At 37.4% G+C, this 23,576-nt stretch overlaps 1 protein-coding gene across 9 annotated transcripts in view; it reads left to right on the top strand.

Moving 5' to 3' along the window:
- NCOA2 (nuclear receptor coactivator 2) overlaps nucleotides 1-23,576 on the top strand; it is a 187,879-nt gene that overhangs the window by 74,043 nt on the left and 90,260 nt on the right. For 2 of the 9 annotated variants that reach the window (XM_026841597.1, XM_026841601.1), the window contains exon 3: nucleotides 16,835-16,932. The exons of 6 other annotated variants lie outside the window; for them this stretch is intronic. The gene's annotated coding sequence lies outside the window, so the exon portion shown is untranslated. Of the gene's footprint in view, nucleotides 1-16,569; nucleotides 16,772-16,834; nucleotides 16,933-23,576 lie in introns of those variants that run through there. One more of the 9 variants, XM_026841605.1, reaches the window with a different exon arrangement.

Genomic DNA, 23,576 nt, shown 5'->3' with positions numbered 1-23,576 from the left:
AGTTTTGAATATGCAGTTGCGTGTTTTGTTTTTGTAGGACCATCAATTAGCTTAGCAAGAAGAATTCCACTTTTGTTGCTTGTGTTTGACTCAACAAGTTCCTGACCAGCGTGCCAAGTCCATTTGGAACAAAAAAATCATTTGAACAGTCTGAATAATTTTGATAATTCAGACTGCAGCAGATTTATTGCTAACCTTGAAAGACTCAGTGAAAGTTTTATGCTGTTGGACTGCTGATGTGGGGCTGAAAGGACAAGGAGAATGTGGCTACAGAGGGAGGTCTGAGAAACAGCACTCCAAATCAGCTCTTACATCCTTGTATAGATGCATGGATCTTCCTGGTTGAGTTTTAAGTTTGAAAAACTGAAATGGCACAAAGTGAAGTTGATAAACTCTGTTTATTTGACAACACCGTGGCATTTAAATGATGCAGTGTCTCTCGGTTTTATTCATACCTGTGAAATAGTTCACGAATTAGAAAAAGTGAGTCTTGGGAATTAGAGATGAATGAATGAATGAATGAATGAATGCTGTTTTCCTGTGAATTTTGTCCGTTAACAAAATCAGAAGCACAGTTGCACTTTTGGCACAGAATGATAGTTCTGAAGTCATCCAAGTGTATTTCGTGTAATTGACTGCCTTTAGGGGAACTGATTGAAGTGAGGAGGGGGAACAATGTTTGTGTGTACACATGCATGGACTTCTCCCATGTTTGCTTTTATCGATCACACTTTGACGTATCGGCATTTGTGAAAAAAGTCTGAATTAGAGAATGCATGCTTCCTTCTAGTTGTGATCCAGCCCCTATCTCCCTTTCAGTCTCTTCGCTTTGCCTTCTGGCCTGTAATCTGATGCGTGTGCCAGATGTGGGGAGGTGGAGCAGAAGCAATCCAAGCTTTTAGACCATTTCATGGAGGGGGTTATTTTATTATATCTGTGGTTCTCAAAAATTTTCCTTTGGTTTTCCAGAATAACTTCTACAGAGAACTGAAATTGCAAGCATATGGTAATAAGCTAAATAAGAGACTGAAAAATGCTTTTTGGAGGAAGGGAGAATTTTCAAATACTGATAAAATAAAGAGTGGTTGGTTGGGTTTTTTTCCTCTTAAATCATGCTGAAGCTTGTACTGTACATAGATTGCTGGGTTTAATTTCATTTCTTTTTGGAGACAAATTGTATTCATTTTAGCCATGCCTGTACCTGCAGCAAAGAGCTGCTGCTGAGAGCTTTAAGGCACTTAAACAGCTTGGTGACTGCTACCACATGAGTTTGATCTGATCACACAAGATTTTGAAACTTTCCTGGCTGTTAAAATACAGTGAAATGAAAACTACTCAAATGCCAAACAGCACACACTGTCATAGACCAATTCCTTCTACAGTTTTCTAATCCCCCTCATGAAAAAAAAAAAAAAAAAAAAAAAAAAAAAAAACCAAATAAAAACACCACCTGTGCATTCCCCTCTTTTACTGATGAGCAGCTTTCAGATATCCAGGTTTGAGCTGCACTTGAAATTTGCCTGGACCTGTTGAAGCCCCAGCTCTTCAGAGGAGGCTCATGAGCCACGGTGCTGCCCTGTGCTCCCTGCTGGGGCTGGGCTGCGGGGTTACAGCCGGCCTCCACCAGAGATAGTAGGTTGGCAGAGTTACCCAACAGACCTCATTAAAATGTAATTGAGTAATCTTAATCTAAAGACAGTAGCATAATTCTTCAGTGTGAGGTGGTTGTTTCTGTTGTGTTAATGACTTCTATAAATTGGGGCTGTTTGCATGACAGCTATTCCACCTGAAAATAGGGGCTGTTATGGCCAGCTTTCTGCCTTATAAGTACCAACTTCAAAGGGGTATTCTGGATTTGTTGTACTTGGGAGATGCAAAGAAACAAAACCAACTCAGTAGAGAAAAAACATTCTTAATATAATGGAGTAGAAAGGAAAATGAATTAAAGAGATGGGTTTCATACTTGAGAAAGAAAGTGATTTTATCTCATTATGTTCTTTCATGGGGTTTTTTTTGAAGTACAAAAAAGTACTGAAACATTATTACTGAAATGTTATTATTGAAACATTATTGAAATATTATGGGATTATTCCCATGGTTTCACTGATTAAAATAGAAATCTAATTGAAGGATGTGTACTTTTCACAGCTATTTTGTAAATAATAGACTAACTAGTTTTATGTTCCAGTAAATGAAATAATCTTCAACAATTATAGCTACTTAAGGAAAACCCTGTATGCTTCTTTAAAACATAAAACTTGTGAACAAAAAACTGAGGGATATTGTAAACCTTTAAACCAGTGACATGTGCTATGTAGTGCCTGCATATTCTTCTTTTAATTTTGATCATTATTGCTTGCCACAGTATAACAGAGGGGCTCATACTTCCCAATTGTTGCTGGAAATAAAGAGTTAAAATTACTCTTCTGGTATCACTCAAAGCTAAGTACGAAGGTTTCCATTATGAGTTGCAAAAAACTTCTTATCTACCCTTTGGTAAGTGGGTGAAACGCCTGTGTGCAGCACATGTAAGCTTAGTTTCCTTTCAGTGTTATCTAAATACCTAATTTAGTTTTCCTTTGTATGTGCTCTGAAAGAGTAACTGACAAAAGCTATCATTTCTTAAGCTGCATCTTGCATACAGAGAGAAGTAGAGCATGATGGGCTTTTTCTGCTCCCAGAAGACAACCTTCCAGATCTGGTGGAATCTTTCCTTGTTGTCCTATATCGAAGCGTCACTCACCAGTGTCAGTACTTAGCTCATCTAACTCAGGTTTGAAATTAGTGTGGCAAGAGAGCACCATCACCACTGTACCAGTAATATTTAGGTTACTGCAAGACAATTGTCACAGGAATACTCTGGATATTGAGATGTTTTAAACTTGTCATTAAACCATTGTATAATCATTACTACAAATATATTAATACATATATTATAGTTATAGCATAACACATAGTTATTTTTGTACTGCTCACCAAGATAAGTGCTGGCTGTGTAACTAGAGAATAAAAGTAGTAATTTGCTAATACAGATCTAGCTAAAAGGACTGTTTTTCCTGATAAATTTAACTTGCTAGTGGAGTAGTAGACAAGATGCAGATTTAGATAATTTTATTTTTTTACATAAAGCACCAAAATTAAGGTGAAATATTTATTACAAAGAAGGTGTTGCACTTGTCTCCATTTATAAACGAGATGGGAACTCAGAATATCCCTGCTTCCAAGGTGTGAGAGAGATTTTCTCTTCAAACAGCTCCCCTCACAAGCTGTGGCAATCACTGGCTTTGCACAACATATGTGACATAACAAATACCTTGAAAATGAAAAAAACTACAGTAACTCTACACATTTGTTTTCCATAGACATGAAAATTAGATTGATACCAGTCTTTAGCAGAAGAGAGGGAGACAGGAATGTGATTTTGTGCCCCACATTGGCTCAGGGGATGGTTTTGACCTCCTGATGGTCAATCCCGAGGCGCAGCGGGAGCACTGGTAGGGTGCAGATTAGCGAAAGCTGATTGGCACCAAGCACCAGCCCTTCCCATGTTTGTAGACGTGACCACTTACAGCTAATAAGCCTATAATAATTTCTGCTTAAGCACAGGTAGTGAAAGTAGTAGTAAAAAAAAAGGTAAGGAGCTTAAATAGGAAGAAGGTATGGAGCAAACTGTGGCGAAACATGCTGTGTGTGGTAATCATAATTATCCGTCTCTTTTCACGTGGGGGTTTGTGTTCATCCCAATCCTCGATGTAGATATTCCTGTTTACACATCAGCTGTAGGGGAGTCGGAGACTGAACTCCACCAAGAAGCATTACTTATCTCTCCACTACATTAAAATATTTTTGCAGTCAGGCATAAATGTCAAGACTTTTGATGGCTTCTTGTAAATTCTGTACAGGAATTTTTTGATGACATATGCACCTTTCGTTTTACTGTCTGGAGGACTCCATTTGCACAGAGGAATATATTTAATTTGGTCTTCCAAATGAGTTTATATTTTGAAAGCTTAAAAAATTCTTTTCTCTAAACCAGATTGCTTTGCTGTGGATGACTTGATTGGAAAATAGCACATGCCTCCCTGCCTACATTTGTTACCTAAATGGAGTAAATTCAGCTTGCAGAGGCTTGGGTGGAAGAGGGATTTAAAATGATTCCCCTTTAATTAATCCCAGGAAAATTCTGGCAAATCTGTTTTATTGCATGCTGCATGTCATTTAACTCCCATTTCATTCTGATCATATAGACAAAAATCAGGTGGGTTTTTTTTTTCACAATGATACTTTGGTTTGTCAATAGCCAGGTTTTGGGTTTGCCTCATTGTAGCACGTGCAGAATAAGCAGTGTGTGTGGTTTGTGATTTTTTTTTTTTTTTTTTTTTTTTTTTTTTTTGTCTTTTTAAAAGCTTGTTTTCTGTAAAGGAAACATTCCAGTGGTGACATTAGTTAAATCTAGCTTTGAAGTGCTGACCTTTTGTGAAATAGTGTTTTACTACCAATTGTTATAAGCCAGTGGTGATAACCGTGGTGATATTTTTTTCCCCTGTAAAATATAAATCTTTGATTTGTTTAAACCATGTTATTTGAAGACAGTTGCAGACTGTAGTATGTTCTTTCTTTGGAGAAAAAGAAACAAACACAAGCAAAACAAAGAAACAACCCAAGGCTTATTTCTTTGTTATCTTTCTTGGCTACCACATAAGGACCTTGGGTCCTACTACTGCTGTACTTCAGAGGTCAACTGAACAGATAATTTGTGCATGTTATGTGCTTCTAAGTCCTCAGCAGTCTAAGACAACATAAGGACTCCATCCTGAAAAGTAAAGAACATTCTGATCTTACTCCAAGAAACCATTTACAAATAATCTTTACAGTTAAGAACGTGAATGGAGCCCTGGACTTAAGGTTAGATAAGACAGTTCAGAAAATTGCTAGATTAAGTATTTAATCCGAAGCATTATTGCTCTGGAGTTAGCTAACAAACTGTCTTCCTACAGTGATACATTCTCATAAATATTCTCATGTTTATGATTCAGTTTGGGGTTGTAATTAAACAGGTTTTTATATAAAGATTTGTGCATGTTTATATTCTATTTACAGTATTTTTCAGAAGTTAAAGTGAAATATTAACCCCTGGGAAAACACCACTTTTTAATGTTCTGAGATAAAAGAGTGTTTTAGATGTCCTAGAATTTTAAATGTGCCTCAGTTCTGGTTTACGTAACTTAAGTCCTAGTAGTGTACCTTCTTTTGGTAATGTTGTATGTACCTTCTTTTGGTAATGTTGTAAGTAGAATCAGTATTTCTAAAATATTTTCTGGTTGGACTGCTCACAAGGTGTCATAAAATCAATATCAGAAAATAATCTGCTGAAGTACCTCTCTGTACAATTTATATAATAGTATACTGCAACTACTACTACTTTATTTCAAGTTCAGTCCGGTCTCTGATACAGTCTCCAAGAAATTCTCAGTGTGGAAGAGGACAACTCTGTTAGCAGCTCCTGACAGCTCTGCCTGTGGAGTCAGTGCCCTTTCCAGAGTGTTTGCACAAGATGATTCTGGGGCAGTTCTGTACGGTCCTGGTACCGCATTCCTATTAGTAATTTTTTCTCCTTTTCCCCATGAATATGTTTAGGCTTCTATATTTGTAAAAGAGCTAACACCCATCATGATTTTTCTCGAGTATTGTTGAAGTTCAAGGTGGTATTTAACTGTTTTCTTACTGTCATTGTAAGTTGCAACCTGAGTAAAAAGGCAGCATGCCTGGTATTACCCAGTTAAATACACCTGGCTTACTGAATGACCTTGAATAGGTCATTTTATGTCTCTGTTCATCCTGAGATCTATAAACTGCAGATAATAAAACATATATCCACCTTTGCAAAAGCTCTTTGAAATCCGCGAGTAAAAGGTATCCCATAAGGTCAAAATATGAATTATTTATTGCTACATGACATGCACAGCATGCAGACTGTAGGGTTATAGAAATCCGGTCTGTTCCTTTTTCCCCTGAGAACAGAAGTCATATCTTCAGAGCTCTACTTAGAAAAGAAGTGTTGGTCATATGAAATCTAATATAATCTTTATGAGTATGTGATAATATTGAAACTTCGGTATCTCCAAGGAATTGATTTGAAGTGGTAATACCCAGGTTCCCCTGTCAAGTGCAAATGCAGTTTTCAAAATAATAAACATTTTAAAAATAAAGAATTAATGTGAGTTTAGAAAGAATAGTCTGAAGTGGGGGGAAGACTGGGTTTTGAAGTAAGGGAATTAGAATTTCATGGCATCAAAATTGTGTCAGAGTTACTACAAGGTAACAGATCACTTGATTTCCAGATGATTACTAATACTTGTAAGCATTATCCATTTCCTAATATTTGAAATGACAGCAGCATGCTGTGAAAGAAGCTGATTTTCCTTTTAGTATGTTTCCTAGAGTTTGTTGTAGGCCTTAATTGTCATCAAAGTATAGAAGGGGGGAAAAGTTGTGTTTTCTGCTTAATGTTTATATTATTTATTTTATTAATTTACTTATGTGTTATTTAAGATAAGCTATATGTATGTGTATATATAGGCAGACATAAAACATACAGAAAGCAAGAACAGGCATGTTGCAAGCTTTACACTTCAGTGTGAACATCTTCAACTATACTTGGAAATCAGCAGACAACTAGCACAGATTTTGAAGACCTGGTATAGAAGTTCCTGCTGAGATATGTTATTTTAATAACTGGGTTTCTCTATATCAGTTTTGGCCTCTGAAAGACTTTCAAGAATGGTCTTCAGCAGAGCACACTTAAATTATCTAGCATTGAGATCCATGACATTAGCATACACTTAATGTGCTTGGCCTTTAATCCAAGTCCAAATATTAGGTCAGAATTGTATCCAGCTAAATCCAAAAGAGCCTTTAACTATTTGGGATAGGCCCAGACTTTCTAATACTGACAACAGAGGCAAGAGGGTTCTTGCCACAGATTTTAAAACTCCCCCAGGGATAACAGACTCCTGGTGGGTAACTTTGGTTCTCTGCTGCACTATTGGATGAATGCAGTTTTACAGTTGAAGTCACATCCAGTTGGAGAGACTGGGGAAGTATTACTGGAAAGAAAATTGTGATTGAGAAGGGAAGCAATGCTATGCACAAGTAAGAGATTTTTGATAAAATTGCTCAGAGAAAAATTACTTCTACATGTCTTAATACAGCTGGTTTAAGAAGACTGTACTTTTAGGCCATAGTAAATTGTCTGGTTAAAAGGAGCCATCTGCTCAGAAATATTTCCCTTCATGTTGCCTTCCATTTTGGTTCTCTTCCATTACGCTTTAGGCATCATTTTGCTTGTTCTTTGTATTTATTTGATACTTTCATCTAGCCCTCTTTGCAGCTGTAGAGTCTGAGGGCTTTGCTAGTCTGATTTTTCTTATATGCCCACTGCTCTGACTCTGAGAGTGGCTGAGGTGTACTTCAGGCTATATATTAACAAAGGTAATTCATCTATATAAGTTTACATCTAGCATAGATATTAAGGGAGTGTGATGTATGAAAAAATGCAGGGATCGCTGTGTCATGGAAACTTCGTCAGTACCTGAAACTTAAATGGGTATTTTATCACTTCCTCTTCTTTCTCCTTATCCTTCTTAGTAATCTCCACTGCAAATACAAACGTTAGCGTCAGTGTTATGTAGGGGTATACCCAACTCAGAATTCCCTTTGCTGTTTTTTTCCCCTTGTATTATGAAATATTTAAACTCATAAAATGATATTGTCACCGCAGAAATTTTTTTCAAAACCGTCCTTTAGGAGAGAAGAACAACATTGCAGAACAAACCATTACCTGGTTTTCTAAAATCAAGGCATTTTAATTGACCCTGTTACTTAATTCCCAGTGCATCACTCGTTACTTCCACTGGGGGCTCTGCCCTGTTGCTCCTCTCAAAAAGTGTTCTCATATACATCCCTCCTCAGTGCCAAATAGTATATGCCTATATATAGTATGTAGAGCTAGCATATTTAGAACTGTGTTAAATCCGAAGTCTCCAGACAGCAGGTAATTTAAGAAATTGCATCTCTTTTGGCTAATAGGGACATAGATTTGCCATTCTTTATTGGCTTAGTTCCATGGTTTTAAAAATTTATTTTAGATATCTTTGCCTACTGATTTGGAAAGGCTTACATTTCTGGATGGTAATCACTGTATGTTGCATCTCCTCCCGTGTAAGATTAAAACAATGGAAAAGTTTTTAGGTTTTTTTAAAAAGGCTTTTCAAGGGGGGGAAAAAAAAATCCTTCAGCTGCCCCCTAATACTTCAACTTCGCTTGAACAGTAATATCTGCAAACGTATGTAGTGTCACACATTCTTATCAAGAGAATCAGACCAGTTTGAGAGCAAAACTTCCCTTAATATTAATTAATGGCCTTAGTTCACTTAATTGATATTGTATCCACCCCTGTTAGGCAGTTGTCTGGGAGAACAAGTGACTGTCCCTGAACCTTATCTCTGCAGAGCTAAGTAAGCAATTTCCAAAATCTGAGTGGCTATCAGAGCGTCTATGTATATGTTCCAAAACAACAGCATCCCAAACCCAGAAGGCCCAACCTTTGAATGTTCAGGATCCTAGATGGTCTTATCAGTTGATACAAATGCATGTCATTGAACAAAACCGCAAGATGGTCTTGAAAATGTTGCTCAGCAAGTCAGGCTGGCTGGACTGCCCTTGGACAGTGGTAGTAGCCATACACTTGGTGTTGAAGGTGGCCCCGTGGGGCATCCTGCTTCTCAGGTGGAGGCGTAGTTTGGAAACACAGAGCGCATCAGTTCTCTCACGGTTGCTTTGGTTGTCTGTTGGCTTGTGGTTGAATTTCTGACTTTTGAAAGCCATATATGACTTTACGTCCAGATTATTTCACAGATCATCTCTGTCTTCTTCTGCCATACTGCTGTTAAAACTGCCAGCAAAATATTCTCTGTAAGGCCTTTTTGTCTTGATGTGTTGCATACCCTGCCTATCTTCTCTGTAGTTTTAGGAAAGAAATTGCACAGGAGAAAGGACAGTTAATTTCAGGGACTTGGCTGATCTCTTCTCAGAAGGATACTCTTTTCACTCAAGGTAAATGGCTTATAGAGTGTTATTTATTATTACATTATTAACTTGAAGCTTAGAAAATGTGGGTTCTTAAGAACCTGAGAGAGGCAATTTGTAAAAATCTAAATAACTTATAAATCTCATATTAAGGGTGATTTGCTAAGGGTTTGAAGAAACAGTCCTGTGAACTGTGAAGTACTACAGTTTCAAGATGAGAGAGGCATGACAGCCATGTGTTTGAAAGATAAAGATGGGAGCCTCTTTGACAAAAGCAAAGCAATGAAATAGCCATGTATTCTTCCAAACTTGATTTTTCTCCCCATTTAACTGACCTTGTATCATCTTTTGCTTTAGTACAACACACCCAAGTGCAGTCTTTAAGAAAATGAAGTGCGCCGTCCATATTGTGGATATTTTTCTTAGATTAGAGTAAGGTAATGCTTTTGAGATTGCTTTTGTGGAAAATTTAAAATGTGTAAGCATGGTAGGGGCCACTAATTTTACATTGAGGGAAGATCTGTCAGCCCTGCTATTTGCAGTTGGTAGCAGTTGTAATGTGTCTGCAATCTATTTTCAAAGATTGCATCTGACTTTAACTTTTCATTTTGATGCACAATATAACATCAATATGTGTGTGTGTAGGAGTTCTCAGGATGGGACAGGATCTGCTATATGTTCTAAATATTTCAGATTAAAATGATTAAACTGTATGCTGTTTCTTAGCCTTTCCCTTCAGTCATACATATGCACCTACTTTGCAGTTCATTTTAGGGAAAACATAGAACAAATTGAAGTTGAAAAATAGATTTCTGTTTTGGAATTCAGTGTGTTGAACTTATCTCTTAAGAATTAGCAATAGACCCAAGTCCTGACATGTTTCCTCTCTTATCATAGACTTAAATATTCAACACTAACCACACTGAGAGGTTATTTGAGATTGTGCAGCATTTCTGCTCAGAATTAGGTCTCTGTTAGAATTTTACATCTCATTTCTACTGCAAATAATTTTCTGCATACCTAAATTTTGCTGTTACTTTATTTAGATGAAGTGAGTATTGTCTTCCGTGTTTTAGAGCTGCCATTTGTTATTACTGGCACTAGTAGCAAATATGCACTTTTGTCGGATGAGAAGTGAAAAATTCTGGTTTCTGTTGAACACATAACTGTCATTGTTTTACATATTCCTTATTACCATACATTCAGTGATTGCCTTTGTTTTAGCGCAAGTTTGTGTTTTTCTCTTTTACCCTCACCAAGTAAAATTTGAAGTTCTTGAATTTTCACAATACTTCAGTTAAATCTCAATTTTGTCGCATCAACCACATTATAAAAAGGAGCACACACCAATTGTCCTAAAGTTGATTTTTATTTCCTATCAGAGTATTTAATTATTTGATTGTAAATTAAATTGATTCCAGCTGCTACAACTTTTCACTTTTGTTTTACATGGTAGGCTGCAGTCTCTGGCTTTTGGTTTTCTCATCTAATAGTGTTAAGTCTGATAGCCCTTGTACTTTTCAGGAGTATTTATGCTTGGGCTCAGTTAAATAGGGTTTTTTTCACGATTCTGTCTGATACTGGTAGAAGAATCACCAGAACACTTTACAACTCTTAATGAAAAGCTAACTTTCATTAGTTTCTCTTCTATACATCATATCATCCACTGATATTCTGGATGTTTAACAATACCAAAATTTGAGGCATGACCCTGCTTTACTGTGCACTAAATTCCTAATGGTTAAGGCAGGAGGTTAGACCTTAGTGTGCACTGTTCATCACTGTTTACCATTCAGCATTTACACTGTCTTAGTGCTGTTTGTCATGTTTGTAAGATTTGGCTAGAGTGGAAGGTGCATCACTAAAGTAGCTTAGTATTTATTCTCAAATTTGTAAAGAGCAACTGTCTCTGTGTTCCATTTTCTCCCATGTGAAGCTCATTGTAATTGATAGTGTCTCCCTTCTTCAGCGAGATCCCTTGGAAGGATCTGAAAGCCCAGAATTTCAGGGTCTACAACATACAGTCTCTGTGTGTTTCCTCCTCACTGCTCACGGGAAGTGGCTTTTCAAATGCACAGCAATGTCTGCAAGCCACTAGCAGTTAGAAGACGGCTACTGAACATAGATGAGACATGAGACTTTTATGACAATGCGGAATGTTAACTTTATCTTCAGAGACTGATCTAGGTGCAGAGACCCATGTATTCATCACCAGGTATGATAATTTGCTGTATCCTGAACTAAAGGTAGAGGTCCCACTTGCATTAAACACAACAGCAACTTTCTATTTCAAGGAAAACCACAGACAATATATCAAATCTTGCTGAGTTCATACAAGGTTGCTGTTATGGCCAGATGGAGCATTACACTTGCCTGGTTATCAGAGACCATGAAATTTCACCAAATTATTTCTTCCTCAGTCCTCTACCTTGATTGAGTCATATCATGTCAATTAGAAATATATTTATTCCTAGCTGAGCAACATGAAAAAAAACCCTACCCTATCATTCGATAAATTAGTATGATTTTGTTCTGCTATTAATAATAAATATTGTCTAGTCTGACTTTTGTCTAATTTAAACTTTTGTCTAATTTAAATCTCAGCCATAGAATCTTGCCAGCTGTTGGTCCGCAGATTTCCGGAACCTTTTATTGTCAGAAGCCCTTTCCTATATAAGTACTTCTGTTCTGGGATGAGGTGAAATAATGAGTTTGAACTGATTTTAAAAATATATTCACTGAAAGGCCCATTCTGTAGAGCTAAAAAATCATTTCTTTAAAAACCAAAATCCCAGACTCTTCATAATTTAGCTACATTCTGTTAAAAATAGGTGGTAGCACTAAATGTTATTATATTCATGTAACATACACTGTTAATACAAATTTCTTTCTATGCTACGTAGTATTTCCCTTCTCGTTCTGGTTTACTCAACTTCCTGTGCTGGGTTCCTCTCATGTGCCGTCAGTGCAGATTGGAAGCAACCCACTGTCTTGAACTTGTCTCTCTGTGGGTTGAAGCCCATCTCCACCAGAGAGTACCTCGCTGTGTATAACCCATGGAGAGCACCAGCAAGCACCCTGAGCAGGGGATCTGACCCTTTTGTAGTTTGCAAGATGAGAAGGAGCTGAGCCATGAGCTAACTATTTCCAGATCACACTGAAAGAAGCCATTTTTCTTCTCTCATGTGTCTTCTTAATTGAAGGTAAGAGAGTGAAGCAGTAGAGATTGAAAAAAAAAAAAAAAAGAAAAAAAGGGGAAAAAAAAAAAAAAAAAAGAGAAATCCCAACCAACCATACTCAGAAATCTCAGTTAACCATAGTCATCAAACTTGTATTAAAAAAAAAAAGAGAACAATTGTCAGTGGACATGCCCATACAGAACTTAATTGCTATATATAGCACACAGTGCAGTATTGAATTATCCAGTTAGATATTGCAGAAACATGCACACAGAGTACTCTGAGTGGGTGGCTGCATGCATGCTTGCAAAGTTATGAGAGCCTTGGTAAGCTGTGTTCAAGAAGCGTGAACTTTTTCATACTACAGAGAAGTCAACAGTAGTATCTGAGAGGTAGAGAGGGAAGGGTGTCTTTTCATTGCCCTCACACGGACAGAAGTCACAAGGTGCTTAGCACTGTAGATAGATGTACTGCTAATACACAGACTGACTGTGAGAAATGCCAAGTGCTCCAAATCCCAGTGGAAGTACATTTGATACGATTCTTGTGTCCCTCAAGAGGAGATGCAGAGGTCAGAAAAACTAGATTTATATACACTGTCCTATTTGTTTTTCCTCAGCTGATAAAAGGAAAAATAAAATCTACTTAGTTTTCAAGTAATGGTGAATTAGGAGTTCCTGAACTGATAAAATGTTAATATCATTGACATGTAAGTCAACAGGTTTCCAGTTTTGAGGTGAAAACCCTAACATTTTTGTTAGTATTCAGATAAAAAAATTCAAAAAATTGACCTAATATTTGAAAACTCTATGCTTGCTTCTATATTTACTGAAATGTAACACATGAAAAATCATTGTACTGTCTTTGTTCCTGACCTGAGCAGTAATATCCTTATGTTGCTTCTTGGCAGTCAGTCCTAGTAGTTTCTGCTTGTTGCTCTCCGTGCCAGTGAAGGACTTTGCCCTTCCAGTCTTTCTCATAAGCATTACTCAATGCTGCCTAGTCAGCTTTCTTAAAGTCAGTGGCCTCTTGCCTTGCATAAAGCCCAGCAAGTCAGCTTTGTAATCTTTCAAACACATTTTGGTGTGTCTGTTTGGCAGTGTAAACAAGGGCCGTCACTATAGCTGGCGATTATGGTACCCCTTTGGGTACTCCAAAGTGAGAGGATTGAAGGGATTGTGAAGATGGAATTGGATACTCCTGGGTATGGTATGAAAGGTGAGAGAAAGGACTAGAAAATCATGGTTTGGGACTAAAAACATTGAAAAGATTGCTTTACCAGTCCTTGCCTCAGGTTGCAAGAAGGGCAAACAATGCTAGATTGTGTTGTGGTATGTCCTCATCTCTGCCCAATTCACTCTTTCATAAGAGAAAACGAAGGAAGAAAAAGAAAACACAAACTCAACAGTACTGTGAAATGCATTCAATGAAAGCAGGTTTCTGTTTATCAATTTCAATTATTTGATCATGTTAAAATATAAATTGTAAATGTTTTAGTGAAGGTACAACTTCCCAGTGTCTACTGCAAAGCCACCTATGTGGCTGGTCAAACAAAATGAGGTATTAATGAAATGCATTTCTTAGAGAAAACTTAGATGAACATCTCCTGCTGTGTACAATGTTTGTCTTATCCTAAAATGAAAAAAACCCTGTAGTTCCAGAATTAGTCTTAAAGGTCACCTGTTCATCCCCAAATTATATATATGATTCCTGTGCCAAGGAAGCAAGAATTCTGTCACTTCCACTGGAAGCATATATTTGCTTCCTGAAGAAACCAAAGAGCCTTTCCTCCTTTGCTGTTGCATGTTTCCTTATTTATAATCAGAGTGGTGTTTTCTAACAGGAATATTTTTTCACTCATTTCTGCTTTTCCTTAGTCTGTGCACTGCAGTGGTATATTCGCTCTTCTTCATTTGCGTGATCTGTACTCTCTTCTTCACAAAGCAATCTTTTTAACAACGTTTGTATACTTTCAATCCTCTCAGTCTTCAGTTGATATTTTATTGCTACAATGACCCTTTTCTGTTACCTCCTTTGTATTTACACACAATTCCTTTCCTAACACTGTGATTATTGTGTTTTTGCTCATCATATTGTGTTGTCTTTGAATTAATCATCTTTCCTGTAAATATTAGCAGTACAGTTCTAGCTATGGTATCTGACTGGTATGCTCCCATTTTTTTGTTTTCCTTAGATTTGTACTTCACAAGTGAAGTATATTATGTGTGTGCATGTTCTTGTGAAAGCTCATTTTCCTTCTGGTGCTTGTCTATTAATATATTTTCTTGAATATCAGAGATGGTCTCTGTAATCTTCACAGTTTTTCCAACATTTGTATCATTTTCCAGTTTAACCAGTATGCTTGATACACCTGCCTTCAGAGGAAGGAATTAATATGGAAGATGCAAGTGATAATTTGTTTTAATAAAAGAATATTAAGATTGCAAAGCAGTTCTTGTTCTGTTGGGCTTAAAGTTATATGTAGTTCTGAACAATGTTCATTTTGCTTACCCTATATAGTGTGGCACTTTGAGATGGAAAGACATACTTAGAAAGAACTGGCAAAAAAACCCTAACCTCAATTTAGTGTGTATGTTTATAAGTTTTTCTGCTGAACATAGTGTATTACATAGTCTCCTTATGGAACCAGATTATTTCCTCCTGTTTGGAGGATCTTTCTCACAGATTCTCTCTAAAGCATGGAAAAGGGAAGAGTAGAAGAGAGGATTCATGCCACTGCACAAGGGCCCCAGTTCATGTTCTGTTTCCAGCTCCTCTGGCGCAGAAAAGTTGTGCTTTGATCGTAGTGTTGGAGCAGGGATCCCGCAGAGCCTTGGTCAGGGCCACTTTCCTGAGTAAGGCTGTCCCTGGGGAACGGAGTAAACAGAAAAGGTGACAGGGCAGTGTTGGCAAAGGTGGTGTGTATGGGATAGCCACTATTTCCTCACAATTTCCACCTTATTTTCCTGTAACTACAACCACAGTCTCTAACACTACTCTTTTCAGTTTCTGGAGAAACGGTAAGTTTATGAACAATGTTGTCTTTAAGTAGAATGATCTAGTGTAATGGGAAAAGATGGAAGTAGTATGAGAAAAGGAGATAATTCCGTTTCCTAATCAGATTGAAAAAGAATAGGTACAAAGCTGCAAAAGTTGTTTTTCAAGCTTGAAAATTACTTTAAGATGCTTCATCCAGTGCTTTCTTAAACAGTTTGCCAGCTCCAACACTGAAATGTCAGGTGAAAGGCTATGCTGGTCTGTGCCCTCCTGCACTGCCCAGCGCTGTCAGAGGTGGACAGACCTGGGGGGAATAAATTGGGTGTCTTTATGCCTTGTGCCAACAGGGAAAAGGTGTGCCAGTGCAGAAGAGGAAAGGTTTGTTCTGCTTTCAGTCTGTGAAATACTTCAGTGAAGGCAGGACAGAGCGGTGTGTTTGCATGTATACATTGCCTTTTACAAGCAGGAAACCTTCTGAACAGTGAGGTGCAAAACTGCCCAGGGCTTGGCATTCAGGAGGGATGGGAACTCTGAAGCTGAAGCTTAAGTAGGTTTCCACACTGGGCAATGTATTTAAAAAATATTTAAGATGGTTGTCATACTGCTTTAAATCATACTGATTTAAAGCAAGATATATGATGTTACTTTAAAAAAAAAAAAAAAAAAAAAAAAAAAAAAAAAAAAAAAAAGAAAGGGAAGCACACTGGAGGTTGTAGTGCAAATCATTTGTTATTTGTGCTTTTTTTGTATTTGCAGCAGAGCTGGGTGCTGGGAGAAGTTGAACCATAGGATGTTGCTGAGAGAGGAGTATTTATTGCAGCAAAACTGAAATTACAGGCAAAAATTAAAGGACTCTAGGGGAAAAAGAGTAATTCTGGCATGCCAGATATTCAGTATTAAGCATGCTTAATATTCAGTTTAGTCTCGTATGACATGTTTATGACTAGTGTGTGTGTGCCCCAATGAAGGCACTGCCTAAAAATGTATTTGTTAATTAGTTTTGGTGCAAGAAGTAGAGAGAGTACGTGTACTCCTCCACCAACAGCACAATTTGCTTTTCGATAGAGGAAGATGGAAAATTATTTCAAGTGTGCTGGTTAGGGTTTCTCCTGGAGTCGTATGCTTAAAACCAGCAGAAGGGAGGGAGGGGAGTTACTCTTGTCTATTATCATCAAGCTCTGCTAATGTAACCCGGGCGCCACGTGACTGCAGAAAAGGCTATTATCTCAATGAAAAGGAAACTGCTTTTTAGAGCAGCAACAGAACAGAAGCAGGAGGAATTTTCGAGTACTCCACCATGCTGGATTGTCAAAGGGGGATCTCTCTGATCAGCAGTTAGGGAAGGATTAGCGTGGTCAGTTTGTCAGCTGTCATTAGAAGCAGATGACAGAGATGATAAGCTGCTGTGTGCGCACGTCCTCACTCAGCATGTGCTTTGGTTTACATCAAGACATAACACTGGTTTGGGATAACGGAGAGCTGATATTTTTAAGGCTCTAAATTTACTGGTAATTGTCTCCTTTTCTATTGTATTATTTTTCTTTCTTTTTTTTTTTTTTTTTTTTTTAAAGCCAGTGTGATGGATGGGGAATTTGTCTACATCTTGATCTGAAGACGCAGAAAAACTAGTGAGATCTGCCTTCAACTGCAAAGGCTGGAAGACAACAAGGTGTGTTCCTGAAGTGCTGTGACTTCATTGTTAGTGCTGTCTTTTTGCACGTATGTGTGCTCCCGTGTGTGCATCATAGGTGTCTGGATGGGGGTGGGCAGGGGGTGTGTGTTGGTTTGGACAAGTGGGAGGAAGAGCTAATTTCTTTTTAAGCAAGATACTTTAAAGACGTTTCTACAAAGGAATCATGTAAATTTGATTCTTTAGTTTCTGTAGTTTTCCCCCTTTTTAATGGCTACAGGTGTACTTCTGGTTGCCTGTGACAGCGTTAAGGGTTTACGAGGCTAAATATATCTTGGTCAGTGCACAGGAAATATTTTTGTAAGCAAGTTTTCTGGCAACCGGAGTAATACACAACCCATCTATATTTTCCCACTGTCAAGAGGAGGTGGAGCCCAAGAATGTCTCTTTCATTGCAGTAATTACTATTCAATATTCAGTAATTTCTGTGCACATGAAAAAGTACAGAATAAGTCAGACTGAGACATTTTTGCAATAAAGATTTATCTTTCTGACCAAGAGATTAAGTAGACAAAACACACTGAAATGTTTGTAGTTATATAACTTTCTCAGTTCTCTAATCTTAATAGTTTTCTTTATAAGTACGTGATCCTGTAAACAGAATGACATTCAGTTAATCTTCAGACCTCGTATTTATCTCATGGTTATGCATGCTGATGTCATTAAATATCTTGGCAGTATTTACCTTTCTTTTAACCTTGGGAGGGCAACATTTAATATTGCAGATTAATTAAATAATAATATCCCCTGTAAAAACGTTATAGATAGTTACTTGTAGTAAGTGAAGATAGTATGCTGTTTCCCCTGCTCGGGAAGTTATTGCAGGCTTGTTGGCTTTATTTTCCTGTTGTACACTGCATTGAGCCCAGCATTGCTCTTTACCTCACAGCAATAATACTTATCCCAGACCACAAACAAAAGAGATGAAATGAAGTGTTTGAATTTGTGTAGGGATGCTGTTTGTCACTTGTCTAGAATTTTGCCTCCAAAGTTAAGGGCAGGACTGTGAAGATGCATGTCATTGCTGCAGTACACTGGCAGTTTGCTAAAGTGTGTTTTCCCGGATTCATACTGAAATAGTGGTGGTGGCTATCATGCTTAGAATCCGTTTAATAATTAACTAAATACATACAGGAAATGCCTTAGTTTATTTTATTTAGGACTTTGAAAAACTCATGCTACTTTGAGATAGGAGGGGGGAAGGAAAATATTATTGTTTTTCAAATTAATGTAGTATGTGTTTGAAGAGACTTTATTTCATACTGTGAGGGCAGAGCCAGAAACGTAAACAACTTTGCGCTATTTATTTGCTTGTTCTCTTTTGTCTCAGTTTGATTATTTTAATTGCAGTATACCTACATTTTGATACAGAGGCTTGGGGCCGGTATTGCTGTTGAGTGGAGGCTTGAGAACCCGTCACGTTTGCGGCACCAAATGTCAAAGCCACAAGAACAATGAAACTTCCTCTCTGCTTCTTGTGTTTTCTTCCTTTATTTCATTACGGAAGATCTAACAAGATAGTGGGGGCCAAGTAGTGCTTGCTGAAATGTTGGCACCTATGTTTTGCAGAAAAATTGATTATTTTTTTTTCTGCTTTACAGTCATTTTGATTTGCCTGATGTCTTTTAGGATGTATTAAGGGGGGAAATTTGAACATCACCCTTTTGGTATAGACTGTGTTCCTCAGGTGGCTCCGTGTTCTCACAAAACTCAAGGTGGCGTATTTTCTTTCATAAGCAGTTTCTTGCAGAAGTATGGTATGCAGCATATAGAAATCTTTCAAGCACTGTCATTGACCAGAGTAATTTTGTTTGTCCACTCTTCAAAATACCGTATGCTACTATAGTCAACGAGGTTACACTGGTAATGTTCAAAAGGTGTTGCTCTCTTTTCTTTTCTTTTTTTTTTTTTTTTTTTTTTCCTGTCATCTTTGTAAGGTAAATTTCTTGTGCAAGGAGGGAGGGAAGACATGACTACATTGCAAAATATACCATGTTCTAAGAAAAAACCCTTCTTGGAAAGTCTGAGCTAGAGTACTACTTTGAAATATTTCATTTCACTCCAGAGTTCTTAGCACAATATTTAATAACAAATGTTATTAGGAACTCAACCGGCTGGTTAGATTTTGCAGTGCTATTGTATTTATTTACTTAGACTGGTAATGGGGGAAAAAATGAGGAAAGGTGTGAAAACAACCTTGATTCTCAGAAACTACTTCATTAATAAATAGAATAAATTTGTTAGCACACTCTTATAGGATAGCTCCATAATTGTAATAAGAAAGCTGAGTTAAGGACTGAGGGGTGGGTCTACAAGCCAAGCTGTCTGAGCTGAGTAAAGGAGAAGACAGTTTGTAAGTTGATAATCACTGTACCTGCGAGGAAATCCCAATGGAGTTGTCTTACTGCCTGCATTCCTCCTTAGGTTTTCTTACTTGCTTACCTCCAGCTGTGGCAGGACTTAGAAGGATGCCTGAATTGGACTACAAATAATTATTAGCAAATAAAGCTCTATTCTCTGAAAGTGAGGAGTAAGACTTGAAAGTCTGTGTCTTTCAGAAGTGGGCTACTCTCAATACCCAGGATGCAGTGGCTGATGCTGTGAGTAGTTTCCCTGATAGCTGGAGCTGTACAGTGAAGGGCTGGCTGGATTGTGAAGATACAAAGTGTAAGACAATCTCAGGAATTTGATGAAAATCCTAAATGAAGAATAAAACCAAAAGTTTATGATAAATGCACTTAATCTGCAGTGCGTGTTGTACATGAATCTCCTCTTTACTGTTTCCATTTAATTTTCTCCTATGCATCTGTCCCCAAACAAACCATCAGGATACTGTAGTGCTGATTTTCCATTCCTGATAGCGTAGGCTGTTGTGATTGAGCAACCATCTAACACAAGGTTCTCATGAATAAACTTGTGTTAGAACTACAATAGTAATAAAGATATTTTTGTTACTTTTCATGAAGTTTTCTCAGGTGTTTGTTCAACTAGTTTTAAATGTATGTTGTTTTTTACTTTGGGGAAATGTATTTCAGGCTTCTAGTCAACTCCTCTTATGAATGTAACGGGTGTTTCTTCCCCTCTTTAGTAATTATATTTCATTCTGTTCCAAAATTAAAAATACGTGGAATATATGCTGATTCTTTCTTAGCATTTGTGATTCTTCTTTACCATAGACGGTTTTATTATTAACATAAATTAATTAGTTTATTTTTACAAAGAGAATAAGGTGGCTAATAATGAACATACAGCTTTAATAGTAGAGTAACCTTGTTTTCCTTGGGCTTCAGGATACAAACATAGTTGTATCAGACCAATGGAGTGATTTGTGTCCTACAAAAGAGAGAAATAAGTTTGACATCTTTCTCTAGTAGAGTAGGAGGAAAATCCAAACATCAGTGAAGTCAGTGATAAAATTTTGATTTATTTCAATTGAGTCCCCTTAGAACTCTCATTTTTTCCAGAATGTCATTTCTGCTGTTAAGGGAGCTGTGGTAACACTTGTAAAGGGTGTTGCCTATGTGCATTTAAGAAGGAATTGGGCACAAATGAAGATAATTTCAGAGGGAGGAGGAGGGACAGCAACACCACAGCTAAGCTTGAACCTACTGATTGTCAAAGAGAGGAGTTATTGGGGGAAGGATCAGTCTGCAGCTGCCTTGTACTTTTTCCTGAGGCATCTGCTATTAGCTTCCATGACAGACTAGTTACTAACTAGATGTCTCTTCATTTGACTCATACAGCCATTCCTACGTATGTTTTATTTTGTCATAGTCTGTATTCATATGTATGTGTTTACACACACACACACACACACACACACACAAATATATAAATATATAGACACACACACACACTCCCACTTGTGGATAAAGAGCTTGTGTCCACAAGGTTTTATTCCATGACAGTTGACTAAATAAAGCAACAATATTTTTGAGTTGTGTTTTCCTTTTAAATGCTTAAAAATGATGATGAAATTTTCATAATCTTTTGTTATTGCTGGTTGCAGTATTTTACTAAAGCAAATAGAATGAAGACCGACATGGAATTTGAAGTCATTAGTAACCATTATTCATGTTCACTGATCAGTTTTTAAACTCATGGATGTATTAAGAATGTATTCAACTAGAGTGTACAGGCAACTATGGGCATTTAATTTTTATCAAGTTAATTGTACTTTGCCAAGACACTTGTGTGTGGTTCTGACCTAATCTATTACTTTTAAATTTTGTGCTTAGTAACAATGTACATAGTACTTTCAATGCCTTTGCCAAGAGTTTTAAGATACATCTAACAGACATTTGTATTAAGTACAAAACTGTAATTCTGCATGTTGAGAGATGATACAAGTATAATCTTTTATGCACATAGCTGTGTTCTCTCAAAAAGCATGTTAAATTGGTTGTTCTACAAACCTTAATAAGAAAATAGTAATAAAATTTATTCCACTTCCTAACTCTTATAATGCTGCTCCAGTATAAATGGATGATACTGGCGTGGGTACCAGTATCAGCAGGAAGCACCTGCTATGGGGAACTACCTGCTCATGCATATAGGGTTTGGCCTCCTATTCCTATCCCATATCTGGTCTCTCCCATAATATCTGGAACCACGTCCTTGTCACCAGGGCACCCTCTAGGACCAGGGCTGAGGCAAGTCATCTTAGGGTGAGGAGGATGCTTGCTTCTCCAGGGAAGATGCTCTATATGCATTTCAGAGGCAGAGAGGATGGGTAAACCAGGGACCATACCGAATTGGATGACTTGGGTATACAGTTTCAGGAAGTGGTGCAGGGTTCTGAACCTTGTGTGGGCACCAGCCACATCCCTGACTGACAGAGGACATCAACATGAAGTCAAATTCACCTCATAGCCAGCTGACATTTCTATGACCATGGCCATTTGTTGGAGCTGAGTACTAGCATTTAACTTGAATATATTTATGTTTGACTTCAGTCTGTTGTTAACTTGCAACCTTCTGGAACAAAGAAGCTTGAATTCTTGGCTCTTAAATTGAAATTTTATTGTTACACACTTAAACTAAATGCATGCTTATGAGAGAGAGCATCTCAATATTTTAGAAGGAAGTGCGGAATATATAACTGTATGTTGTAGGTGTGTGTGTAGTAAGTTATTTGTTCACCATGACAATGTCAAAATCTGTAGAAATGCTTTAGATAATGTTTAGGTACACTTCCTGCAAATCAGAGTTTTAATTCGGTGCTTGGCATTCGAAAGAATGGCCTGAAGCTTCAGCATGCTTCCAAGTAATAGGTGGTTGGGTAGAAGGGAAAAATAAAACCTCTTAGTGCTGCAGCTTTGTGAAAATTGAAAACATGAATTCAATTTTTGATTTGGCACTGGAGAAGACACACAGAGCTGGCCTTTCTGAACTGTAGCAAAAGTTTCAGTAAGATCATATGTTTTCAGTAATAGTATCTATTCCAGGACTGAAGGAACATTATTTCGATGACCAGATTAGAGCTATGTAAGGTAGCATGCAACATAAGCATCTCTTGCAAGTGCAAGCTTGGGTTGCACATCACATTGCACCTCAGTGTGTAGAGATGCTAAGTTTACCCTAGGGATCAGGAGGACTGACACCTGCATGAAGTCATTGAAACGGAGATTGAGAAGTGATGGAACTCAAATTCAAATATGATAGGTTTGATATCTCTGTGTATAGGTTCGGTAGCTCTATGTGTTACTTACTTATATAGCTGATGTGGAAACACAATGTTCTCTCTGGCTCGCCCTCTGCTTTTTACTTTTTACCGCTATGGAACGCATTTTCCTGAGCTTTTTATTAATGGAATATGTTTTATCTAAAGTAAACAGACTGGTATTTGACAGGCAGTTTTCTGGAGTTAAATCCTAATATAGGCATGCCCACGCCACAGAGATGTGTAAATGCCTTTGTTGTGATTGGTCATATTTTTCTCACTGCTAAGATAGACATCTTGAAAATAACACTGAACTGTATAAGCTTACTGGTATTGTAAGTATTGTATACATTTGTATCAGTTATATTTGTGAGATTAGAAAATGGTGCTGTACTGAGTTTTTCCATGGTGCCTTACATGTGTGAGAGCAGTTGTTTCACTCTTTTCCTCTCTTTGGTCTGGTTTTCCCCTTGCTCTTTGGTGGTTTCTGGGGCGGAATGTTGACGTGGGAATTTAAGTGGACAAATAACAGTTTTGAAACTGAGATTGGTAGAGAGGATTCGGTAGAAATTAAAATACGCTTAACTCAGTGTTTCAGAAGTACCATCGGCTGGGGAAAAAAAAAAAAAAAAGCGCTATTTAAATACAAAGTTTCCTATAATATTATCCTTTTCTATGTTGTTAGTTTTGCTTCATTTGTCAGCTGTGCTATTCAAAACATTTTACTTTAAATCATAGTAGGCTTCTAAATCAATCTCATTAGTAAAATTGTTAATAATTGTGAACTATAAGAACATTTCTAGATCTTATGTGGAAATTTGAACTCCTACTTTTCCAGTGAAAATGCTTTGAAGCCATAGTTTGACACTTGTCAAATACAACCTAGGTTACTTGGTTTTAGAATGACTTTTGTGGCCTTCCCTTCCCTTCCCTTCCCTTCCCTTCCCTTCCCCTGTCTCTT

This window comes from Athene cunicularia (assembly GCF_003259725.1).
Source record: "Athene cunicularia isolate RWA chromosome 2 unlocalized genomic scaffold, athCun1 chr2_part1, whole genome shotgun sequence".
Lineage (NCBI taxonomy): Eukaryota > Metazoa > Chordata > Aves > Strigiformes > Strigidae > Athene > Athene cunicularia.
The sequence above is the reverse complement of the archived record's forward strand: the minus strand, read 5'-3'. Positions and strand labels throughout refer to the sequence as shown.